We start from the raw sequence: 8,723 nt of genomic DNA, 5'->3' as shown, positions 1-8,723 counted from the left end.
CCCATCTACTAGGGTAACCATCCAGAATTTTGTCCCTTGGATTCCTAAAACTCCAAATACAGAGCTGATTTACACATAGATGTACATGTATAAATAGTCTCAGTTCTAGGATAATGTTAATAAATTATACTGCTTCTAGGATTAATATCTTTAATTTCATGCATTTAAAGTCTTACGGAATCACCAAGACTTTGTTTTAATTCTAAATTTCAACATATGAGATAAATAAACAAGGATTACATAATGGAGTGAAGTGGAGGCTTTTAGCTTTGAGTGTGTGACGATTTTTTTAACTACCTCTTTCCCAGAAGCTCTTTGATTCACCAGCAAATTGATGTACCTTCTGCTGCCAGATGCTTGATTTCCAAGTTGTTTCTCTGGAAACTATTCAGGACCTTCAGGTAATGTAGGAAATTGAAATGTAAGGTATTTGTCTGTTTATTTGTGAATGCACTGCACATTCAGCGTTGTGTCCCCGGAATTTTTTTCTGCTAATGTGGTAATAAAATATTGAAAGCAACTGGGATCATGTCTACCTTAGAGTTCGCGCTTGCATTTTTTTTATGCTACTGTACTTTCAAAACTTCCCAAATTTCACTAAACCAGAACCTTTAGTAAAGTGCAATTTCTAAGTTTTTTTAAGAGCCGCTGGTTGCAGTACCCAAAATCTTACATAATTTTAATTGATAGCACAGCTGGGTGATATCGCCATTATCAATATTGCTCACTTATGGTTTATGATATGATCCCATGCAGCACAATTGTGCTTGGAGGCTGTATTTATCTACACTGCAAATAAAGATTCTTAATTGTAACCAACAGTGCAGTCATTCTCTGCATAGACATCCTACAGACTTCATTTTTTAATTTATAGGATTTGTTTTATTCTCTGCAAATTTCAGTCAACACAATGAACTTCGCTTTTGGCACAGGAAACTCGTTGAGGGAACCTAGCCAGTCAAGCAATTTCTTAGGTGCTGTGATGCACCTGGAATATCTTCTTTCCTTACTCCTTCCCTCCCATGTCTATCATTGAAATAAGATACATGAAAAAAAAAGAAGTCAGCAAGAATTATTGTAGCCTCTTTTCCTCATCTTTAAAGAACAATGTCAGATCTTTCTTCTGACTTCATATGGGGTTTTTTTCAGAGTGGATATCAAATTTTTGCAACTTCATCGGTTGGGTGGGTGTAAAGATGTTCATAAATTGAAATGTTTACTAGAAAATATTACATCTCAAGCTACGAATGTTGAATCTGTTATTGTGAGCTTGGAAGCACTGATACAGAATGGTTCACCTTCAGTTAAGTGAGAAATAGAGATTTAGATAGAGCAAGCTCCCAAACCCAGAGTACTCAAGAGGCCAAGTAGGAATAGGTGACACTTGCTGATTGCTCTGTACCACTTCCCTGAAAGGTGACTGGATGATGGTGATGCAACAGTTAATCAAAGAGGCTTTGGGTCTATTTGCTGCCTTGCGAATGGCTGGTCCCTCACTGAAATTGATAGACTCTGCCAAAAATAACCCACAACCCAAGTGAGATGCTAAAATGTAAACCTGGGAATAAAAGGGAAAGGAGACATGTTTTAATCCCAAAGATGGCAAGATAGCATTCCTCTAGCTCTAGGAATTATCATCGCCCATTTTGAAGCAGAAAATTAATGTACCCATTTGGGGGAAGAGAGGACAAGAGGAGGAGTATAAACATACCACTCTGGCTTTATAGATGTGCCTGTTTCTTAAGTTGTTTCTACCAGTATTTAAACAACTCTATCCTCATCTTTCCTTCATAATGGCCAACAGGGGAGAGGAATTATAGGAGTGGTCTAATTCCACTCTCTAACTGAACTCATTATTCCAAGACACTTTCCCTCAAATCTGCACCAGTAGAACTGTAGTATGAGTACTGACATGGTGAACATTGTGTATAAAGCAAAGAAGTTAGTCTAGAGCCACAAAAGCCAGAGTTTCTAAGAAATCAGCCAAAACTGCTTTACAACCTTGTCATAGCAATGTGCATCTGATTTTTCCGTCCTTCCCTTCCCTGGTCTTATTTGAGCTCTTTGTAACAAAGTATTTCAGGTTACTGTAAGAGCGTAATTATTACATAATTATTATATCATTATTTCCAGTCTACTTGTGTACTAGAAATTCTAGTATTCTAGTATACCAGCCTACTATACTAGAAATATACCAGTTTTAGTATAGATTGTACATATCTGAGACATTTTTCATTATACCATCCGCCTACCTTTGTGTCTGTCCAAATATTTTTATGTGGTTATTTCAAACAATAAAAATTCATGCCTGTAATCAGTTAGAACAAGATGGAAATCCACCATTTCTCTTGGAGGGAGTTTCTTACTTTATTTTAGAGTTCATTTGATAATTTGACACTATTAAAATAAATTCTATATTAAATTTATGCCAGGTTTTTATCAGCTGTGATTTGAAAAAGCAGGGTAGAATCTTACATTTCTTGTAAAAAAAAAAGTTAAATGCTACGATACAAATACCCCGGGTTTAATTCGCATTGCTTCGAGTTTGACAGGGACCTGCCTGCTCTGTACTGCCCTAGGAAGAATTATTTTTCTGCCACTTACCTTAGAAGAAAGCCCTTGGTTAGTCTATCCTAGAGCATTGCAGAAGGAGCACGCAGCACTGCTGATCGCTATAGCTCAGAAACCTTCCTTCGGTAGTGCTAGGACATCGTTTTTTCTCCAAGAGCCAAAGCATAGACGTGGTACACTGAGCAGACTTCTCAGTTCTTTGTAGCTGGATGCCAAGATCACTCAGTCTAAACTATCCATGCACAGTTTAAAAATCAGTAGATGATAGGATGGTGCCTCTAGCCAAAATTATCATGCAATTATTTTAGTCAGTGGCATCTAACAAAGCCATTCCCTCAAGGCTCAATCTGTACGGCAATGGTTTGCAACATCCCAATGCCTTGTTTTAGTCGGTTCTTCAAACATTTCTCCTCCACCCAGGTCCCAAATGAAATTTTATTTTGTAAAATGGCTAAATAGGCAGCCTTTACAGTACGATAGATTCTTACATTTTCTTTACATTCCATTAGTTTCGCTTTGAATCGATGCCCAAGGATCGATCGGTCATGTCCGATTTCATACTCTGTTGCCTGGTGAGTTAATTTAGGATGCGTTAGACTGAGTCTTTGAAAATGGAGGCCACAGGAACCGCAACTCAAGTCTTCAGTTAGAAACACAGGCTTTCAGCACAGTAACCCTTCTTCAGCTGGGTGAAAGAGCCACCCCCAAGCCCATTCAGAATTGGTATCTGCGAGGGACAAGGTTTAAAAAAGGAAAGTGAGTTGCCAAAATGGGGTTTTGTGAGCAATCAGGGCTACCAGAGCTGAGGCTCTGGTCTAAATTTTATGGAAATCCTGAGTATCTTTTTTTTTTTTTCTCTCTTGCTCCAGAACTTCCGTCCCTTTCTTCTATCCTACAAGGTGTGTGACTGATTTCCACTTCAGCTTCTTCTCCCTAAAGGTATTCCCACTAACCAGTGGCCAGTTCTCAAAAGACACTAGCTCCACCTCTTCTTTGGGATTACCTCAGATTTAGGTACCAGTGCATCCCTCTCTCTTACACAAGCTGTGCTCGTCTCCCTGAACGTCCTGTTTAAATACGCCTTCAGAGCCTTGCCCTGCAGCAGATAAGGTGACTATAGCATCTTTCCTCTAAGCCTCAGTCTAATGCAGCAGATGTATGGTTTATGCATATGTTACAAATGCTTTAGGGACAGTAGCGCTACACTATTTACTCCTGAGAGATGTGTTAATATTCATCCAAACCACCCAGACCTCCATAGGACTTTCTCATCCATGCACTCTCATGTCCATGTACTCTCAGGTACCTGTCATTGGCATTTTATTTTCATGCCTCTTCTTTCCAAATTCAGTCACAAAGTCCCTATGGCTTTACCTTGATGCTTCAGTAATCTCGGAGCTTTGACTCAGACCAGGGCGCCCAGCGCTACCTCACCAGAAGGTGGTGTTGACCTAATGTCTCCAGCAGCTTCCACAGCTTCCAGGTGTTTCTCAGGAGCACTCTCTTCAGCTCTGCTCACTGAGAGAACTTCAGAACTGGGCAAGAGCTGCAGCACCTGTGATTTATTCATCCCGTCGGAGAATGCACTTTGTTGCTCACTGCAGAAGCAGCTTGTTCTTGGCCCAGCATATTTCTGTCCCACCTCTTCTCCCCCTCAGCAGGTCACAGCAGCAGAACCGCTGCTGCCTACCTCGCTCTGCCCTCTGCTGTAAGGTTTTGGTTTTCTCGGGGGACAGGGGAGGTGACAGTAGGCTGCTAAGGGAGAATTTGCTGTGTTTCTGCTTTAGCAGCAGAATAATTGATGTCGTTAAAGGACTGCTCACATACTGTGAGTTAACCCCAGCCGGCAACCAGAACCACGCAGCCACTTGCTCACCCCCTCGACCCTTTTCCCTCCAAGAAGTTGGGTGGGGGGTGAGGAGGAAACAAAAAACAGGAGGGGAAAGGCAGAAAAAAAAAACCCAGCCCTGGGTTGAGATAAAGATAGCTGAATAAAAACAATAACGGAAAAGGAAAAATAACAATAATGGCATGGGTCACTCTCACCCCCCGGTGAATTGGCACTGTCCCAAGCAGTGATCATGGATTCCCACCCTCCGGGCTAACCCCCGTTTATATACTGAGCATGACATCTATGGTATTGGATATTTCATTGCCCACTCCATCCTTCTGCCTATTCTTCTATGGGAAGCTGAAAAAAGTCCTCAAATAGTTTAAATATCACGTAGCAACAACTAAAACCAATAGGTATTACTGACATCCCTTTCACAGCAATCACTCAGAAAAAAATTGACTCCTTCCCAGCTGAAACCTCGTGCAAGGACATCATGCAAGCTTGTTAAGGGACAATACAATTAACTGTTTCCGGAAGGGAACCAGGGCCAGGGCATGGGAAACTGGGAATAAGAACTGGAGTGCGGTGTAGTCCTTTGCATTTGGAGATGATCAAGAATCTGTGGTGGCTGAGGACACTTCCTTGCTATAAGCGTCTGCCATAGGTGACAGCAGCTTACTGTGCGAACGCAAGAGATAAGTGTGCATGTGTGTGCCTGTCGGAATGTCTGAAATTGAACTTTTGAACTCGAGCATAAGCACACTTGCTGACTGCAACCAGTACAGGCTGGTTGTAAACTGTGGTAACATTTGGACTAAACAGAAGATCTGAGTCCTCCAAGAGATGCACACCTCATGCTTCTGCACATAGACTATTTAAACTGGAAAAACTAAGAGCGCTGGAAAGAAGAGGTGTGCCAAAAAGATGGGTTTTGGAAAGAAGGGAGCCTGGAAAGAAGGTGGTGAAGATGGTGGCTGGAGGAAAGATCCTGGAAGTGGGGGAAGATCCCAGAGCTCAGAAACAGGTGGTGACAAATGCCATGGGATACCCTGGGACCTTGGCCATTGACACCTGAAATGGGTAACTCTCAAGTAGCAGCACAGTGGGAACCAGCACAACTTCATACTCAATCTTCCTGGACCAGTAGTAACCTCCCTGTGGGACAGTGGAGACTCAGGAAACATAGTGCTAGAGCAGGACTTGAAGACAACCAAGCAGGGTAGAAGCTCTAATCTTGCTGGTTCTTCAATAAACCCCAGTGTCTAAATCCAGCATGAGGTGTTTACTCATCTGGCCTGTGACAGCACCTAAATCATAAATGACAGCTCTTACAAAATAAGCTCTCAAAATATACATCAAAATATTAGGTCCAAATACACCTTTTATAGAATTGCAGCTTTTGTTATTCTCATGTCAGGGATTCACAGATTTGAAAACCAGAAAAGGATATATGCAGGAATTAATTGTAATCTTTGTGTAACACAGCAGCATTTCCTTGTACTAATATATTACTATTCCGACATTCAAAACAGCTAACGTTTACAGGGTCAAAACCACTTCAAGGTGCTTACGCTTTCTGCTGTCTCATCGAACCCATCATAAAACTCCGTAGCAAATATACGCGGAACAGGGAGTCGGACAACAGGCTGCAGATGATGCAATTCAGGTATAGCCATACTGAAATGCCAGGATAAGACTGCAGAATTTTACCCACCTTTAGCCAAAACCAGTCCACGTACAGTGTTAACCTGACTGGTTAGAAACCCCTGGGTTTATTAAAAAAGTCATCTCACTTGAACTTGCGGATTTTCCATTTTACTACAGATGGACATTACCAGTCCCAAACTTGCTCCTTTGTGGGAGCAAGGAAGATGAAGGCTACCTTACCTTTTGTCGTGGTTTGGGCTGGGATGGCCACTAAAATGAACGCCAGACGAAATAAAATAGGCCAGGGACATGTTTGCAGCCCTCAGCACTGGCACAGCTATACCCTTGGATACTCACATCCAAACTGCCTACTGAGACCTGTCCCTGCTCCACGCTGCTGTCTACAGCATGTGAAGGATAGCTGCACAGTTTTGGACTGGGATGATTATCAAGGACCACACTAATTAATTTAATAATATGGACAACTATGTTCCAGTCCACAGATTCAAACCATGGGCCTCTAGTATAACAAGAACTTCCTTTCTGCTAAAGTATTTCTCTATTTATTTTATTCCCCATATTATCTCTTGTGGCTCAAGATGGGTTTGCTTTTGGTGCCAGAGCTCAGTACTTTCAAACTCTGATGGGAGAGGATGTGCCAGCCACCACTGAAACTTTATCCATCTCTCCTATCAAAGCCCATTTTGTTCCCGAAACGCCTCGACTGATTTCATAGACTCTAAGTAATCCTTATACCTGTTTCTTGGCATGCTTTATTACTGCTGCCTCCCTTCATAAAGCCAAATAAAAGATTATTCTGCAGCTGGGTTTAGAGTGAAGACAATTAGAGGCAAGACTTAACAGAAACAGCCATGGGTTGCTGGATTGACACCTCAGAGAAATATTGTGTGTAGATAGTTAGCTGGCAACAGACCAGAGAGAAACCCTCAAAATCCAATACCCCATGCTCTACAATTTCACTATTATGCACGTCTCCATAAATGCTGCTCTCCAAATTTCCGCTTTGGAAATTTTTCCAATACTCATGTCCATTAAGAGCTTTTAAACTGAATCCTGTAAAAACGTGTGTTAGATAGAAGCAGACCTAGAAGCTTCAATAGCAAGTTGGAGTAAGACTCTGAAAGGGCTGTCAGCTACACTCTTCCAATGAAATGCCTTGGATACAGAAAGGTCTTTCTCCTTTGTCATATTCCACTCAACAGTAACTCAGTGTTTCTAGAAAAAAAAAAAAAGGGAAGTTGTAGGTTCTAAGTAGTTTAAAGGTTTTCTGTAGTTTGTGAAATTGTCCAATTTCTGATCCAGTCACGTCCACTAAGAAATAAGCAGTGTGCATTTGGAGCAGTAATTGCATCAGAGCAGCAGCTGATCACTTCCATGTTTATTGGCCAGAACATCAACACAACTACTCCTTTATACAAACTAACAGAAGTCAATTTTAATGCTGCTTCACAGCATTTGTAGTTGTCAAGCCATCACCCAACAGTTCTAAAAAGTGTTTTCATTTACCTGAGGTTTCACAAATAAGACTGTAGATTTACATACAGTACATTTTGCATATATGTATCAAAATTCTTGTTGGAGAAATAAGTTACAAACAATGGTACAAAACCACTCCAAGCCAACCTTTGTTCAACAAGAACATATGTGTGTGAATTTTACAGTTTTATTTTTTTTTGCATTACTCTTACAGTAAGCAAACTATTTAGTTTATACAAAATAAACCTGGAGTTTTATATAGTTAAAAAAATCATCTTTGGCTAAACAAAGCTCTCTCTATATTTTTATACATATATTTATATATATACACACATCAGATATTTTACATTACCACATAGGAACCTGTACACATACTTACAATAGACAGAACAGTAAAAAAAGTTTCATAATTTACAAAAAAGGAATCCAAATTAGAACCAAAACAGGCAAGCCCTGCCTCTCCCCGCCTTTTTCTTTCTCCCCCATCACCTGTACAGATAAGAAAGTAAATAAACACAGACAAGGAATAAACAACTTTGTAATAAAAAACTGCCTGCTTTTTTGAGACAGCGAGGAAGCACTTAAGTGGAGAGAAGCCACTTTCCTCAGTGCCTTCAGTACTGTGCACATTTTCATCTCAAAGGATATGGTTAAAAGAATGCTCTTAGTAGAGTCTGATTTTTCCACAAACATGACCGCTGCTCTGCAAACTGACCATTTTGAGAACAGACTCAGTTAGGTTTAGATCTCCAATAAGTAAACAATTGTCACAAATGTTTGTTAAGAACAAGCACGGGTAGGTATACCAATTCCCTGCTGAAATCACTAGGCCCTGCCGGTGCGGCATGGAAGATGACACTTGATCATCAAAAGCAAATGTTTCAGAAGCAAGCACCTAAGATGGAAGACTGCCAGAACCGACACCATCATCTATACTCAAGTCATTTCTCTCAACAGTTTCCAGACCACTGCCTAAAAAGAGGATGATGCAGCGCTTGGCAGCATGACGGTCCATTCCATAGGTCACGTTTACAATACTCCAAAGGTGTCAGTGGCAACGTCACTGACAAATTATCTGATGGGTTATTAGAATGAGAAGTCTGTCCCATTAGTTGGAGAGGGAGCAAAAAACTATTATGCTGAAACTGAAGCAGCAGTCATTGGATTCTGAAAA

This window comes from Charadrius vociferus, unplaced genomic scaffold (genome assembly GCF_000708025.1).
Source record: "Charadrius vociferus isolate BGI_N301 unplaced genomic scaffold, ASM70802v2 scaffold185, whole genome shotgun sequence".
Classification (NCBI taxonomy): Eukaryota; Metazoa; Chordata; class Aves; order Charadriiformes; family Charadriidae; genus Charadrius; species Charadrius vociferus.
Note: the sequence above shows the minus strand (reverse complement) of the source record.